Source organism: Conger conger, chromosome 12 (assembly GCF_963514075.1).
Source record: "Conger conger chromosome 12, fConCon1.1, whole genome shotgun sequence".
Lineage (NCBI taxonomy): Eukaryota > Metazoa > Chordata > Actinopteri > Anguilliformes > Congridae > Conger > Conger conger.
In genome coordinates this window covers 2,112,814-2,128,822 of record NC_083771.1, presented here as the reverse complement: position 1 = coordinate 2,128,822, position 16,009 = coordinate 2,112,814, and the positions used below count along the sequence as shown (strand labels likewise).

General features: G+C 56.2%; 6 non-coding genes and 4 pseudogenes across 6 annotated transcripts; all 10 read left to right on the top strand.

Annotated features, from left to right (window-relative positions):
- Nucleotides 1-3,018: 3,018 nt before the first annotated feature.
- On the top strand, nucleotides 3,019-3,190 carry LOC133106373 (U2 spliceosomal RNA; annotated as a pseudogene).
- Nucleotides 3,191-3,550: 360 nt separating this feature from the next.
- On the top strand, nucleotides 3,551-3,667 carry LOC133105835 (U5 spliceosomal RNA). Its single transcript, XR_009704024.1, has one exon. It is a non-coding gene; the product is annotated as a U5 spliceosomal RNA (small nuclear RNA).
- Nucleotides 3,668-4,100: 433 nt separating this feature from the next.
- On the top strand, nucleotides 4,101-4,291 carry LOC133106150 (U2 spliceosomal RNA). The gene has a single exon (XR_009704321.1). It is a non-coding gene; the product is annotated as a U2 spliceosomal RNA (small nuclear RNA).
- Nucleotides 4,292-4,651: 360 nt separating this feature from the next.
- LOC133105834 (U5 spliceosomal RNA) lies at nucleotides 4,652-4,768 on the top strand. The gene has a single exon (XR_009704023.1). It is a non-coding gene; the product is annotated as a U5 spliceosomal RNA (small nuclear RNA).
- A 433-nt stretch (nucleotides 4,769-5,201) lies between these two features.
- On the top strand, nucleotides 5,202-5,309 carry LOC133106582 (U2 spliceosomal RNA; annotated as a pseudogene).
- A 2,317-nt stretch (nucleotides 5,310-7,626) lies between these two features.
- On the top strand, nucleotides 7,627-7,801 carry LOC133106379 (U2 spliceosomal RNA; annotated as a pseudogene).
- Nucleotides 7,802-8,161: 360 nt separating this feature from the next.
- Nucleotides 8,162-8,278, top strand: LOC133106104 (U5 spliceosomal RNA). The gene has a single exon (XR_009704282.1). It is a non-coding gene; the product is annotated as a U5 spliceosomal RNA (small nuclear RNA).
- A 6,236-nt stretch (nucleotides 8,279-14,514) lies between these two features.
- Nucleotides 14,515-14,694, top strand: LOC133106431 (U2 spliceosomal RNA; annotated as a pseudogene).
- A 360-nt stretch (nucleotides 14,695-15,054) lies between these two features.
- LOC133105833 (U5 spliceosomal RNA) lies at nucleotides 15,055-15,171 on the top strand. Its single transcript, XR_009704022.1, has one exon. It is a non-coding gene; the product is annotated as a U5 spliceosomal RNA (small nuclear RNA).
- A 433-nt stretch (nucleotides 15,172-15,604) lies between these two features.
- Nucleotides 15,605-15,795, top strand: LOC133106149 (U2 spliceosomal RNA). Its single transcript, XR_009704320.1, has one exon. It is a non-coding gene; the product is annotated as a U2 spliceosomal RNA (small nuclear RNA).
- The last annotated feature ends 214 nt before the right edge of the window (nucleotides 15,796-16,009 follow it).

The window sequence follows — 16,009 nt, the reverse complement described above, 5'->3', positions numbered from 1 at the left end:
TGATTGTTTTAAAGAAGATGGCCGACAGGGGGAGGGATACACGTGGTCAAACTCCAGGGGCTGTAGGAGGAGGTTGGACTACTTTTTTGCCTCAAAAAAATGGAGGGTGGAAAGTTTTGCGGTGATTCCCAGCTGGTCCTCAGACCATAGTGTAGTAAAGTGTATTTTGGGGGGAGGGGAGGCTAGAAGACAAAGGAGATGGTCTTTTAATGCCAATCTCCTTAAAGATTTTGTTTTTTGTGAACAGTTCACGGAATTTTATTTGGGGTGGAGGGTTTTCAAAGCCCAGTTTTCCTGTGTGCTGGAGTGGTGGGAAATGGTGAAACGGAGGATAAAGGAGTCTTGCATAGCCTATGGCATAGCGAAAAGGAGGGAAGAGAGAGAGAAGGTGTGGGCACTGAAGGGAGAGCTGCAATACTGGGTGGGGGTGGCAAACAGGGGAGGGAGGGTGAACGCAGAAGAAGTAAAGGGGTTAAAAGAAGATATAAAATCGTATTACATCGAGAAAGCAAGGCGTTTTGCCTTCCTGGCAAGGGTGGAGCGGAGGGAGAAGGACGAGAAGGTAACGCCTTTCTTCTTTAAAACGGTGAGAGCGCGGCAAAAGGAGGGGAGGATAGAGGCGATAATGACAGGCCAGGGGGAGGTAAGGAAGCAGGAGGAGAAGCTGGACGCCGCAGCGCTTTTCTACTCGGTGCTGTTTGGGAGGGAAGAGAGGGACACAGAGGAGGGGGACAGGCTGGTAGCGCAGCTCTGGAGGAAGGTAGGGAGGGGAAAACAGGAAGCCCTGGGGAGGAGGATAAGGATGGAAGAGGTAAGGGAGGCCTTGTTCTCTTTAAAAGCGGGGAAAACGCCAGGGAGAGATGGGATTACCAGGGAGGTATATACCCACTTCTGGGGGATAGTGGCTGAGGACCTGGTGGAGGTTTTTAACCGGGCGGGAGAAGTGGGGAAGATGCCCTTATCGATGAGGGAGGGGGTAGTGCACCTGTTGCACAAGAAGGGGGAGAGGAAAGATCTGGGGAACTGGCGGCCAGTAACTCTCCTCTGCACCGATTACAAGGTGCTGGGGAAGGTGCTGGCCAACAGGGCCAAGGGGGTGTTAGGGGAAGTTCTGGGACCTGACCAAACTTGTGCTGTCCCAGGAAGGATGGGGTCCCAGAACTTGATTCTTTTAAGGGATCTTTTGAGCTGGGCGAGAAGCAGGAAAGTTGGGGTAGGGGTGATAGGCCTGGACCAGCAGAAGGCTTTCGACCGGGTCGACCACGCCTTCCTGGTGAAGGTTTTAGAGAGGATGGGGTTCGGGGAGGGTTTCATTACCTGGGTGAAGACCCTCTACAACGGGGCCTTCAGCCGGGTAAATGTAAATGGGGCCCTGAGTGCACAGGTGATGCAGGGTAGAGGGGTGAGGCAGGGGTGTCCTTTGTCCCCTTTGCTGTACGTGTGCGTGATAGAGCCCCTGGCAGAGCTGATGAGGCAGGACAGGGTATTCAGGGGCCTGCAGATCCCGGGCAGCGGGGGGGAGAGGGTAAAGGTGCTGCAATATGCCGATGACACCACGGTGGTGGTCTCATCGGAGAGGGACGTAGAGAGGGTCATGGGCCTGGTGGGCCAGTACTGTCGAGGGTCAGGGTCAAAAATCAATTTTACTAAGTCGACAGTGATGGTGACCGAGGGATGGAGAGGGAGAAGGGGGGAGGAGTATGGCCTGGTAGCGTGTGAGGAGGGGATAAAGGTGCTGGGGGTCCGTTTCAGCGGGGAGAGGGCGGACAGGCTGAACTGGCAGCAGTGCCTGGAGAAGGTGGAGAAGAGGTTAGGCGTGTGGAGGGAGAGGGCGCTGACACTTTCAGGTAAGATATTAATAGTGAAGGTGGACATTTTACCGAGGATTATTTATTTAGGGAGGGTTTTTCCGATCCCGGCGGTGTATAAGATCAGGCTAAACCGGTTGATTTTTAATTTTTTATGGGGAGGGAGGCTAGAGCCTGTAAAAAGGGAGATTTTATTTTTGCCGGTGGAAAAGGGCGGGAGAGACCTAGTAGACGTGGGCCTGAAGGTAGAGGTCTTGTTCACGAAGAGTATCTACGACGCCTTGGTGGGAGATGAGGGCCACAAGTGCCGGCACCTCATGAGGATGTGGGTGGGGACGGCCATGAGGGAGCTGGTGGGGTGGGACAACAGCGGGCCGAGGGCGGAAGACATCCCGTGGTGCTACACGAGGGCAGCTCTCTTTGTAAGATCTAATAGAGAGATTATCGCGGCACAGGGGCTGGGGGATCATCGGGCCCTCTACAAAGAGATCCTGGGCAGGAGGACAAGGGCGGTAGAGAGGGAGGTGGAAAGGAGCGGAGGGCAATGGAGGTGGTTGTCGGCCAAGTGGCTCCCAAACCGGGCGAGAGACCTGAACTGGATGGGCGGTCTGGGAAGGCTACCGGTGAGGGAGAGGATGCACAGGGCCGGCACGGCCAGGAGCCCTTTGTGCCCCAGGGGCTGTGGGAGGGAGGAGACAGGAGGGCATGCCCTGTGGGAATGCCCCTTTGCAAGGGTCTTTTGGGGGAAGGCAAATAAGGGGGTGTTTCTCCCGGTCTGGGCCACAGCGGTGGACAAGGCTGGGGTCATGAATGCAGCTGGGATGGAGAGTCGGAAGGCTGAGGAGAGGGAGGTGTTTGGCCTCCTAGTGAGCTGGGGGAAGCTGGCCCTGTGGGACAGCAGGAATCAGAAGGTCAGGAACCCCAAAAGTAGCATGACGGGGGTGCAGTGCTACAGGGGGTGGGAAAGGAGAGTAATGGTGGAGATAGGGGTGTGTGCCCAGGTAGAAGGGGAAAAAAGGGGCGAAAAGAAATGGGAAAAGGTGAAGGTCGCCTTGAGCCTATAAAAGGCAAATGTGTAAATAGTGTATATAAAAGTGTAAATAGTGGATGTATATGTGTTGTCTGTAGAAAAGATGTTGGGTCTGTACAGTGTGTGTGTTATGTGTATGTAATGTGAATATGATGTAAAAGTATATTTGTGTAAATAAAAATTTCTTATACAAAAAAAATCTGTTCTTATCAGTTTAATATCTGATACGTCCCCTATCAGGGGACTATATATTAAACGGATTTTTGGCACAGGGAGTCGGAGAAGGAGCTTGCTCCGTCCGCTTCAAGCATCGACCCGTTATTGCAGTGCGTTCGGGAACGGTGCGCCTCTCCAAGTTTTGTGCAAAAAAAGGTTGTGTTTTGTTGTCCTTTACTAGGTGGGTGGGTTGCCCTGTTCTTCCCCCTTTTTGTTTGTTTGTTTGTTTGTTTGTTTTTTTTTGTATGTATGTAAATTGTGTTGTAAATAGGGTGAATATGTGCCCTTGTTGTAAGTGTGCTTGCCTCTGTTTTTTAGCAAAATGATGTAGTTTTCTGTGCGGGACGTAACTGTTTGTTGTCATTGCGCTGTCTCGCTTTTCCCACCTTCCCTCTCGGATTGTCTGTCCGGCCGGCTGGCGGCAGTGGCAACCCCGGGTCAGTGGGAGTGGCTGGGAAGGGGGCCGGAGGCGCCTGGTGCGCTGAAAGGTCACATTTCGCTCGGGTTTCTCTTCAGCACGCACAAATCTTTCGCCTTTTACTAAAGATTTCCGTGGAGAGGAACGCACCTGAGTTTGTGCTATTTTTGGATGCTCCGTCCACAGGACGGGGCAACTTCGAACGGTTTAAGGACAGACGGCAATGTGCGACAGGTATGCGGGTTGCTTGCGAGTCGCCGACTTGCTCGTTTCTGGCTTATCGCCTGCTTGCCGCGTGCGATCGATGCCCCGCTCGCTAAATAGCTTTGGTCGCTGCCTAGAGAGCAGCTATTCGGTAAGTAACTCGGTAGTAAGTACGTCACAGCGTACTCGGTATGTGTTGAGTGTTTTTGGCGGCTGTGCCTGCCAGTGGAGGACAGTGGATCTTGGTGGGAGGAGCCAGCTGAGTCCGGTCGTTACGGTAGCTCGCCGACCGGCCAGTCAGTGCGTGCGCAGGGTTCTTGGGAAGGCGGGGAGGGGGGCCGGCTCCTGGGCCAGGTGGCGTCTTCCCCCGAGCGCGGTCCGGGGCCACCGGGAGGGCGCCGTCGGCAGGGGCCAGTTTGCGGTTATCGCTTCTCGGCCTTTTGGCTAAGATCAAGTGTAGTATCTGTTCTTATCAGTTTAATATCTGATACGTCCCCTATCAGGGGACTATATATTAAACGGATTTTTGGCACAGGGAGTCGGAGAAGGAGCTTGCTCCGTCCGCTTCAAGCATCGACCCGTTATTGCAGTGCGTTCGGGAACGGTGCGCCTCTCCAAGTTTTGTGCAAAAAAAGGTTGTGTTTTGTTGTCCTTTACTAGGTGGGTGGGTTGCCCTGTTCTTCCCCCTTTTTGTTTGTTTGTTTGTTTGTTTGTTTTTTTTTGTATGTATGTAAATTGTGTTGTAAATAGGGTGAATATGTGCCCTTGTTGTAAGTGTGCTTGCCTCTGTTTTTTAGCAAAATGATGTAGTTTTCTGTGCGGGACGTAACTGTTTGTTGTCATTGCGCTGTCTCGCTTTTCCCACCTTCCCTCTCGGATTGTCTGTCCGGCCGGCTGGCGGCAGTGGCAACCCCGGGTCAGTGGGAGTGGCTGGGAAGGGGGCCGGAGGCGCCTGGTGCGCTGAAAGGTCACATTTCGCTCGGGTTTCTCTTCAGCACGCACAAATCTTTCGCCTTTTACTAAAGATTTCCGTGGAGAGGAACGCACCTGAGTTTGTGCTATTTTTGGATGCTCCGTCCACAGGACGGGGCAACTTCGAACGGTTTAAGGACAGACGGCAATGTGCGACAGGTATGCGGGTTGCTTGCGAGTCGCCGACTTGCTCGTTTCTGGCTTATCGCCTGCTTGCCGCGTGCGATCGATGCCCCGCTCGCTAAATAGCTTTGGTCGCTGCCTAGAGAGCAGCTATTCGGTAAGTAACTCGGTAGTAAGTACGTCACAGCGTACTCGGTATGTGTTGAGTGTTTTTGGCGGCTGTGCCTGCCAGTGGAGGACAGTGGATCTTGGTGGGAGGAGCCAGCTGAGTCCGGTCGTTACGGTAGCTCGCCGACCGGCCAGTCAGTGCGTGCGCAGGGTTCTTGGGAAGGCGGGGAGGGGGGCCGGCTCCTGGGCCAGGTGGCGTCTTCCCCCGAGCGCGGTCCGGGGCCACCGGGAGGGCGCCGTCGGCAGGGGCCAGTTTGCGGTTATCGCTTCTCGGCCTTTTGGCTAAGATCAAGTGTAGTATCTGTTCTTATCAGACGGAAACGAGGGTCGCGATCCAGAGGCTTTTTTCGTGCGGGACCATGGATGCTCCAGGACCGGAGATGCCAGGAGGAACACTGAGGAGGAGGAATACAATTCGGCTGCAGGTTACGACGGAGGAGAGACGGAAGGTGGACTTGCAGTATGTTGTAGTAAGGCTCTTTAAAGATTTTTTTGAGGTTGGAGTGGAGCAGATGTACTGTGTGCAGGATTACCCGAGCAGAGGTCTGTTTGATGTAACTTTGGAGAGTGAGGGCCTGTGTTTGGAGGTTTTTGAGGCCTACAAAGAACGGAAGGAGGCAGAGGTTTTAAAGGGAATTAATATGGAGCCGCTGTTTTCAAGAGATGTGAAGCTGGTTACCCTGCTGACGTACAACCCGTTTGTGACGGCGAGGGAGGTGGAGGTGTTTTTGGGAAGATATTGCACCGTGTTGAGGCCGGAGGTGAGGATGCGGAATCGGTTTGGTGTGTGGAACGGGAAGAGGCAGGTCCTGGTGAGGCTCAGGCCAGAAGAGAAAGCGGTGGGCGGTGTGAGGCATCTGCCTGCAGTATTTTCCATCGGGCCGGATAAAGGTTTCCTAACCTATTCCGGCCTACCTACATACTGCAGGAGGTGCCTCAAGTACGGGCACATGGCGAAAGACTGTAGTTCGTTTGTGTGGTTGGCATGTGGGGAGGAAGGCCATGCGGCACGCGAGTGCCCGGCAGGAAGGAAGTGCCACCTGTGCGGGAGTGGGGAACACCTGATCCGGGACTGCCCGGCCCGGAGGCACACCTACGCCGAGGCAGCAGGAGGACAGCCGGCTCCCCCTGGTGGTGGGGAGGAGGAAGCGCAGGGGGAGGGGCAGCAGAGCCAGGCAGAGGAGCAGGGACGTGAGCAGGGCAGTGCTGCTCCTGCTGAGGCAGCGCCCCCTGGAGGAGTGGAGGAGGGAGTGCCGAGACGGGGAAGCAAGCCAGCGGCGGAGGTAGCTCCGGTGGCGGAGAAGGCGGTTGAGGAGGTGGTGGAGGAGTCGGAGCTGGAGGCTTCAGCTTCCTCAGCGCCGGCATCGGGAGAAGTGCCCCCCACCCCACGTCCTCGGGCCAGGAGGGGAGAGGGGAAGGCAGGCAGAGCAGTGCCGGCCCTGGGTGGAGCAGAGGTGGTGGGCCAAGTGGAGGCAGCGGGGAAGGCACCCCCAGAGAGAGCCTTTGGGGCAGTGTGCGCAGGGGCAGCTGGGGCAGAGGAAGGAGGCCTGGAGGGGGGGGTGAAGCGCAGCCGCACCCCCACTTGGGCGGAAGCCATTGAGGAGCTGGCGGTGGAGAGCACAAGCGGGGAGAGCGGATCCCCGGGGGAGAAGGAGAAGAAGAAGAAGAAGAAGAAGAAGGTTAGGCTCGGCGTGGTCAGGGGGGGATTACACCTGGACTCGGAGGACTCCACTGATGTGTCGAGCGGTGAGAGCCTGGTGTGGGACATGGCTTCCCCCCTGTCCGAGTGTGGGTACGATGAGGGGCCGGTCCAGCAGAGGCCCCCGAATGAGGTACCGTTCCTGGATTGTGAGGAGGAAGGGGGAGGGAGGCGGGGGGGTTTTGGCCTGTGACGGCGGGGTGGGGGCTTTTGTGTTTGTTTTTGTTTTTCTCTCTGGAAGGGAAGAAGGGGTTTCTTTTTTGGAGTGTGGGAGGGTGGGAGAGATGGAAGGGGGGATATAAGGTTTTGGAAGGTTTTTGTTTGTGGGTTTGTTTGTGCTGCCTTTGTTTTTGTATGGCGTTTTCTGTTCTGGTTTTGTTTGGTTTGAAATGTGTTGGTACAGTGGGAATGTGTTGGGACTTTGGGACTTCAGGGGAGGGAGGGGTTTTGAGTTTACTTTTGTCAAGAGGATGTGTTTTGGTTTTTGGCGTTCAGTGTTGTGCAAGGTAAGGCGATGGCGGAGTGGAGGGATAAAATGTTTTTTGAAAGTTTTGTTTGTGGATGCTGCTTTTGTGTTGTATGGGTGTTTCTGTTCTGGGTTTGTTTGGTTTGAAATGTGTTGGTACAGTGGGAATGTGTTGGGACTTTGGGACTTCAGGGGAGGGAGGGGTTTTGAGTTTACATTTGTCAAGAGGATGTGTTTTGGTTTTTGGTGTTTAGTGTTTGTAAGGTAAGGCGATGTCGGAGTGGAGGGATAAAATGTTTTTTGAAAGTTTTTGGTTGTTGGTGCTGCTTTTGTGTTGTATGGTTGTTTTTGTTCTGTTTTTGTTTGGTTTGAAATGTGTTAGTACAGTGGGAATGTGTTGGGACTTTGGGACTTCAGGGGAGGGTGGGGCTTTGAGTGTACATTTGTTAAGAGGAGGTGGTTTGGATTTTGTTTGTTTATTGTTTGTATGTAAATGAAATGAGTTTGGTGCGGACCAATAAAATAATTTAAATATAAAAAAAAATCTGTTCTTATCAGTTTAATATCTGATACGTCCCCTATCAGGGGACTATATATTAAACGGATTTTTGGCACAGGGAGTCGGAGAAGGAGCTTGCTCCGTCCGCTTCAAGCATCGACCCGTTATTGCAGTGCGTTCGGGAACGGTGCGCCTCTCCAAGTTTTGTGCAAAAAAAGGTTGTGTTTTGTTGTCCTTTACTAGGTGGGTGGGTTGCCCTGTTCTTCCCCCTTTTTGTTTGTTTGTTTGTTTGTTTGTTTTTTTTTGTATGTATGTAAATTGTGTTGTAAATAGGGTGAATATGTGCCCTTGTTGTAAGTGTGCTTGCCTCTGTTTTTTAGCAAAATGATGTAGTTTTCTGTGCGGGACGTAACTGTTTGTTGTCATTGCGCTGTCTCGCTTTTCCCACCTTCCCTCTCGGATTGTCTGTCCGGCCGGCTGGCGGCAGTGGCAACCCCGGGTCAGTGGGAGTGGCTGGGAAGGGGGCCGGAGGCGCCTGGTGCGCTGAAAGGTCACATTTCGCTCGGGTTTCTCTTCAGCACGCACAAATCTTTCGCCTTTTACTAAAGATTTCCGTGGAGAGGAACGCACCTGAGTTTGTGCTATTTTTGGATGCTCCATCCACAGGACGGGGCAACTTCGAACGGTTTAAGGACAGACGGCAATGTGCGACAGGTATGCGGGTTGCTTGCGAGTCGCCGACTTGCTCGTTTCTGGCTTATCGCCTGCTTGCCGCGTGCGATCGATGCCCCGCTCGCTAAATAGCTTTGGTCGCTGCCTAGAGAGCAGCTATTCGGTAAGTAACTCGGTAGTAAGTACGTCACAGCGTACTCGGTATGTGTTGAGTGTTTTTGGCGGCTGTGCCTGCCAGTGGAGGACAGTGGATCTTGGTGGGAGGAGCCAGCTGAGTCCGGTCGTTACGGTAGCTCGCCGACCGGCCAGTCAGTGCGTGCGCAGGGTTCTTGGGAAGGCGGGGAGGGGGGCCGGCTCCTGGGCCAGGTGGCGTCTTCCCCCGAGCGCGGTCCGGGGCCACCGGGAGGGCGCCGTCGGCAGGGGCCAGTTTGCGGTTATCGCTTCTCGGCCTTTTGGCAAAGATAAAGACGGGAAGAGGATGGGAACGCCGGAAGGTGACGTGCCGACCCACAGGGTGCGGCTGAGGAACACGGTTCGGGTGGAGATGGAGGACGGAGAGAGGAGGAAAGGTTTCACTTTGGATTTTTTTGTGAAGAACATCTTGAAGGAGTTACTAAGGGTTGACAGCGAGACGGTTTTTTGCCTCCAGGATTTTTCCCCACGAGGGTTTTTTGATTTAACATTTGTGTCAGAAGCCGCCTGCTACAACCTGCACCAGAAATTTGTGGAACACAAAGAGGACCCGGCACTGCAAGGGATTACCGTCCATTTGCTATATAACAAGGCCCTGCGACCCCTGATGATCCACCTCTACAACCCCTTTGTTCGGGAGGAGGACATCCTGGCCTTCCTGCTCAGGTACTGTTCAGATGTGAGGGAGGGGGTGAAATTGAAAGACAGATTTGGTTTTTGGAACGGGAAAAGACGTTTTAATGTCCGTTTTAAGCAGGATCCTTCAGGGGTGGGGGGGGTAGCACATCCTCCTGGGGCCTTCTCCATAGGCCCGGACAGGGGCTACCTGGTATACCCAGGGCAACCTTTGTACTGTCGTAGGTGTGGATTGTATGGGCATGTTAAGGCGGTGTGCTCCACTGACCGATGTAGGCATTGTGCATCGGCGGAGCATGCTACAAGAGACTGTGTGGCCCCGAAAATGTGCAGTCTTTGCGGGAGTGTGGAGCACCTTTTCCGGGCCTGCCCAGAAAGGGTGAGGTCGTTTGCGGCCCTGGTGCAGGGTGAGTTTGGGGCCTACTCTGGGCCTCCTGGAGGTCAAGCACGGCCTAGCACCAGGAAGGCCGGGCGAGAAGCAGGGGAGTCGGCTACGGAGGGAGGGCAGGCTTCGGAGCACGGGGCTGGGCCTTCCAGCACTACTAGCCCAGGCTCTGCGGCGGCCTTGGCCACTAGGCCGGATCAGGAAGGGGTGGGGCCTGGTGGGCTGGCTCCGGTTCCGGAACCATCCCTGCATCCTGGGCACAGGAGCGAGACCTCAGCTTTGGAGGAGCCACGGAGGGGCGCGGAGGGGAGTACAGAGCAAGAGGCAAGGGGGTCCAGTGAGACCATGGAGGCTTGGTCTGGGTCGGGTCCGGCTTCCGGTCGGGCTCCGGTTTCCGGTCCGGGTCTGGCTTTGGGTTCCGGTCCGGCTCCGGGTTCCGGTCCGGCTCCGGATTCCGTGCGGGCTCCGGGTTCCGGCCCGGGTCCGGCTCTGGGGTCCGGTCCGGCTTCGGATTCCGGTTCGGGTTCCGGTCCGGCTCCGGATTCCGGTTCGGGTTCCGGTCCGGCTCCGGGTTCTGGTCCGGTTCCGGGTTCCGGTCTGGGTCCGGATTCCGGTCCGGTCCGGGCCTACTCACCGGGGCAGATCTTCGGGCCTTCCTCGCGTCCTGGCCTGGGTTTGGGGCTTGGGGCAGTGGTGATGAAGGCGAGGGTCTGGGCGGAGGAGTCCGGAGTCCCAAGAGAGGGTTCGCCGGAGCTATTTTCCCCTTTGTCGGTGCCTCCTGTGGAGGAGGTTTTGTCCCCGGAGGCGGAGGGAGCGGCTATGTGCACCACTGCGGACCTGCAGACCCCGTTGGCGTGGGGGGACAGCCCTCCTCCAGAGGGAGAGGTGCCGGAGTGGGCGCAGGTGGCAGCACGGAAGCGGGTTCGCTCGGGGGACACGAACGGGAGAGAAGCAAAGGCAGGACCGGGCATCCCTCTGCAGAACAGGTTCCTGGCCCTTTCAGACTCGGCGGAGGGGGAGGCCCAGGAGGTGGACATTGAGGTGGACCTGGAGGAGGCATCCGGAGCCTCTGCGGCCTCAGCGGGACCGGCAGTCAGCCCGGCTTCCCAGTTTGCAGGCTGGGATGTGGCGGGGATCACAGGGGTGATGGGGATGGAGAAAGGACTCGAGGGAGGGGGGGACTCCTCTGAGAAGGAAGGGGATTGAAGGTCAGTAAAAAATTTTTTTGTTAAAAAAATGGTGGTAAATGTAATCACTTTGAATGTGCGGGGTTTGAGAAACTCGGGGAAGAGGCAGGCACTTTTTGCCTCTTTAGCGGCGACAAGAGGGAAGGTTTTTTTGTTACAGGAGGTGCACCTTCGGGACATGGGGGATGTACTGGGTTTCTCAGAGGAGTGGACGTGGGGCCCATCGGCGTGGTCGGTGGGCAGCGTTCATGCCGATGGGCTGGGGATTTTGGTGAAGGGCGCTGATATGGAAATCCAGGAGTCTGTGGACATTGTGGCGGGGCGGGCGATGTACGCAGACGTTAATCAGGGTCCTTTTAAAATAAGAATTTTTAATGTGTACGGGCCAACTCGGAGTGGGCGGAGGCTGGAGGTTTTTAGGGAGCTGGTGCCCAGTCTGTCCACCTCCAGGCGGATAATCCTGGGGGGGGACTTTAATGTGTCGCTGGATGGGGGTGGGGCTAGCGCTGCTGGGGGGGGGGATTATTCGGCAAGAGCGCTGGCGGAGTTGGTCAGGGATTACGGCCTGGTCGACTCCTTCCGGGCGGCACATCCGGCGGCTCCAGGCTTTACCTGGCGGAATTCCAGGGGAGCTGCGAGCCGCCTGGACTACATTTTTGTGCCGAAGGAGTGGGTGGGGGTGACCGCCACGCTGCAGCCTTCATGGGCATCTGACCATGACATGCTGCAGGTGGCGGTCCCCATTCCCAACACGCAATGGGGGCCAGGCTACTGGAAATTGAATACCTCCCTAATGAAATCCAGGGCGTTCCAGGAGGCCTTTCGAGGCTTTTATAAGGCCGTGAGGGCACTGCGGGGGTTCTACTCCACAGTGGTAGACTGGTGGGAGGCGGCAAAAGTGCGTTTCGGCCTTTTTTGCCAAAGGTACAGCATGGCGCAGCGGCGGAGGGAGCGGACGGAGGTGAAGAAGTGGCTAGACGCCTTGGCGTATATGCACACCCAGCTCAACAGGGGGAGGGCAGTGAGGTGGGAGGCCTATGAGGGGGCGAAGGAGAGGGTGAGAAGCCTCCTGGAGGGGAGGGCTAAGGCCTTGGCCTTCCAGGGCCGGCTGAGGGAGATGGAGGAGGGGGAGAAGCCCACTGCTTTTTTTTTTCAGGCTGCTGAGGCTCGGAGGAAGGCCGCCGTGATCTCTGGGTTGAAAGGGGAAGCGGGGCTGGAAACGGGGGTCCCGGAGATGCTGGGGATCGCGGAGGGCTTCTTCCGAGACCTTTTCAGCAGGAGAGAGTGCGACCCGGAGGAGCAGGAGGCACTGCTGGGGTGTGTGGTGCCCCGGTTGGGGCGGGAGGAAGGGCAGGCACTGGAGGCGGAGCTCAGTCTGGAGGAGCTGACAGGGGCGCTCCGCTCCATGAGGGAAGGGAGGGCCCCGGGGCATGACGGACTCCCGTGGGACTTCTACAGGGAGTTTTGGGACATCATTGGTCCGGATCTCATGGAGGTCTTTCAGGCGCTTCTGGAGGGGGGAGCGCTGTCGGCCTCCATGAGAAAGGGAGTGGTGACGCTGCTCCACAAGGGAGGGGACAGGGCTGACCTTAAGAACTGGCGTCCAATCACCCTGCTGACGGCGGACTATAAGCTGCTGGCCAAAGCAGCTGCGGTCCGCCTGAAGCAGGTGATGGACGTCCTGGTCAGCCCTGACCAAACTTGTGGGGTACCTGGGCGGTCCTGCAGCTGGAACCTGGTTCTGCTGCGGGACACAATTGACTGGGTGCGCGATCGGGGCCTTCCTCTGGCGGTGGTCAGCATCGACCAGGAGAAGGCCTTCGATCGGGTGCAGCACGCCTTCCTGTTCCGGGTCCTGCAGCGGATGGGTTTGGGCCCTCGGTTTCTGTCTTGGCTGCGTATGCTGTACAGGGGAGTGTACAGCTGCGTAAGAGTGAATGGGTTTCTGAGCGGGGCTGTGGAGCAAGCGGGGGGGGTGCGGCAGGGGTGCCCAATCTCCCCGCTGCTCTACGTCCTGTTCATGGAGCCCTTTGCGGAGCTGGTGCGCCGGGACCCAGGGGTGGACGGGGTGAGGATCCCAGGGGCTGCAGGGGCCGAGTTGAAAATCCAGCAGTACGCGGACGACACGACAATTTTTGTGTCGTCGACTCGGTCCCTGGCAAGGGTGAGAGTCCTGGTGGACAGGTTTGCGGCAGGGACGGGCTCCAGGGTGAACCTGTCCAAGTCCTCAGTCCTGCTGTGTGGCCGGTGGAGAGAGGAGGTGAGGGACTACGGTGGCTGGGAGCGGTGCCAGGGGGGACTGAAGGTGTTGGGGGTGCGCTTCTTTCCCCAGGGCAGTGGTGAGCGGAACTGGGAAGAACGTATGGCGCTGGTGAGATCACGGCTGGGGGTGTGGGCACGCAGGCGGCTGTCACTGACTGGGAGGGTGGTAGTGGTGAGGGCTGTCCTGCTCCCACTACTCCTACACTTGGCCTACGTCTTCCCAGTTCCTGCAACGATCAAGGTGGCCCTGACCAGGGCCATGTTCAAGTTTCTGTGGGGAGGGAGGTACGAATATGTGCGTCGCGACCTCATGTACATGCCGGTGGACAAGGGGGGTCGCGGCGTGCCGAGAATCCCCCTGAAACTTGACGCGATTTTTACATCTTTCGCGTGTAGGATGGTCCTGGGAAGGGTCCCCCACAAGTGCTACCACTTCGCCCGTCTCCACCTGGCGACCGCACTGAGGCACTGGGTGCCGCTGACCCACGTGGCTCCACGGGCAGAACAGCAGTCCCCGGCCTATCAGGCAGTGCTGCGCTTCCTTGGGCAGTGCCCGGCTCCAGTGGAGAGGGAGAGCCTTCTCCAGCACAGGCTGCTGTACAACAGCATTGCGGGCAGGCAGGTGGCAGGTCCTGAAGGGGTGCCGCTGAACCTCGAGTGGGGCAAGGTGAGCGGGGGGAGGGCACCAGGGGTGGTGCGGGACCTCCACTGGCTGTGCGCGATGGGCAGGCTGTCGGTGCGGGAGGTGCTGCATCGCCATGGGTGCAGTGCCAGCCCACTCTGTCCAAGGGGCTGTGGGCTGGTGGAGTCGGTGGCGCACGCCCTATGGGAGTGCCAGTTTGCAAGGGTGTACTGGGGGTTGGTGCAGGGCCTCCTCAGTGGGATAGGGCCTGCCTTCACCCTGAGCAGAGAGAGAGTCCTGTACAGGCGGGGGCTGGCGGCAGTGGGAGCCGTGGCTGAGGGTGTAGTGTGGGAGGTGGTAGGGTATGGCAAGTGGGTGCTGTGGGAGGACAGGATGGCAGCAGTGGGGATGAGGCTGAGGGTCCTGACTCCCAGCCAGCTCTTCCATAGGTTCTCTGGGAGGGTAGCGGAGAGAATAAGGGGGGATGGGGTGGTGCACGGGTGGGAATGGGTGCGGAAGTACTGGGGAGGCCTGGAAAGGCTCTTCCTCTGGGAGGGGGGTCCTGGGAATATGTAAGCATGTAAATAGAATGTATGTGATTGGGGTGGTTGGGTTCGGGGTTTGTGGGGTGGGGTGGGGTGGGGAGGGGGGAGGGTGGAGGGTGGGGTTCTTCTTGTTGTTTTTGTATTTGTATTGTTTTTGTTGTTGGAGTTGTTTGTTTGGGGTTTTGTAATTAGGGTAAGTGGGGGGTGGGAGGGGGTGGGGTGGGGGGTGGTATGGTTGTTTCGGTTCTGTTTTTGTTTGGTTTGAAATGTGTTGATACAGTGGGAATGTGTTGGGACTTTGGGACTTCAGGGGAGGGTGGGGTTTTGAGTTTACAGTTGTTAAGAGGATGTGGTTTGGAATTTGTTTGTTTATTGTTTGTATGAAAATGTAATGAGGTTGGTGTGGACCAATAAATTAATTTAAATACAAAAAAAAATCTGTTCTTATCAGTTTAATATCTGATACGTCCCCTATCAGGGGACTATATATTAAACGGATTTTTGGCACAGGGAGTCGGAGAAGGAGCTTGCTCCGTCCGCTTCAAGCATCGACCCGTTATTGCAGTGCGTTCGGGAACGGTGCGCCTCTCCAAGTTTTGTGCAAAAAAAGGTTGTGTTTTGTTGTCCTTTACTAGGTGGGTGGGTTGCCCTGTTCTTCCCCCTTTTTGTTTGTTTGTTTGTTTGTTTGTTTTTTTTTGTATGTATGTAAATTGTGTTGTAAATAGGGTGAATATGTGCCCTTGTTGTAAGTGTGCTTGCCTCTGTTTTTTAGCAAAATGATGTAGTTTTCTGTGCGGGACGTAACTGTTTGTTGTCATTGCGCTGTCTCGCTTTTCCCACCTTCCCTCTCGGATTGTCTGTCCGGCCGGCTGGCGGCAGTGGCAACCCCGGGTCAGTGGGAGTGGCTGGGAAGGGGGCCGGAGGCGCCTGGTGCGCTGAAAGGTCACATTTCGCTCGGGTTTCTCTTCAGCACGCACAAATCTTTCGCCTTTTACTAAAGATTTCCGTGGAGAGGAACGCACCTGAGTTTGTGCTATTTTTGGATGCTCCGTCCACAGGACGGGGCAACTTCGAACGGTTTAAGGACAGACGGCAATGTGCGACAGGTATGCGGGTTGCTTGCGAGTCGCCGACTTGCTCGTTTCTGGCTTATCGCCTGCTTGCCGCGTGCGATCGATGCCCCGCTCGCTAAATAGCTTTGGTCGCTGCCTAGAGAGCAGCTATTCGGTAAGTAACTCGGTAGTAAGTACGTCACAGCGTACTCGGTATGTGTTGAGTGTTTTTGGCGGCTGTGCCTGCCAGTGGAGGACAGTGGATCTTGGTGGGAGGAGCCAGCTGAGTCCGGTCGTTACGGTAGCTCGCCGACCGGCCAGTCAGTGCGTGCGCAGGGTTCTTGGGAAGGCGGGGAGGGGGGCCGGCTCCTGGGCCAGGTGGCGTCTTCCCCCGAGCGCGGTCCGGGGCCACCGGGAGGGCGCCGTCGGCAGGGGCCAGTTTGCGGTTATCGCTTCTCGGCCTTTTGGCTAAGATCAAGTGTAGTATCTGTTCTTATCAGTTTAATATCTGATACGTCCCCTATCAGGGGACTATATATTAAACGGATTTTTGGCACAGGGAGTCGGAGAAGGAGCTTGCTCCGTCCGCTTCAAGCATCGACCCGTTATTGCAGTGCGTTCGGGAACGGTGCGCCTCTCCAAGTTTTGTGCAAAAAAAGGTTGTGTTTTGTTGTCCTTTACTAGGTGGGTGGGTTGCCCTGTTCTTCCCCCTTTTTGTTTGTTTGTTTGTTTGTTTGTTTTTTTTTGTATGTATGTAAATTGTGTTGTAAATAGGGTGAATATGTGCCCTTGTTGTAAGTGTGCTTGCCTCTGTTTTTTAGCAAAATGATGTAGTTTTCTGTGCGGGACGTAA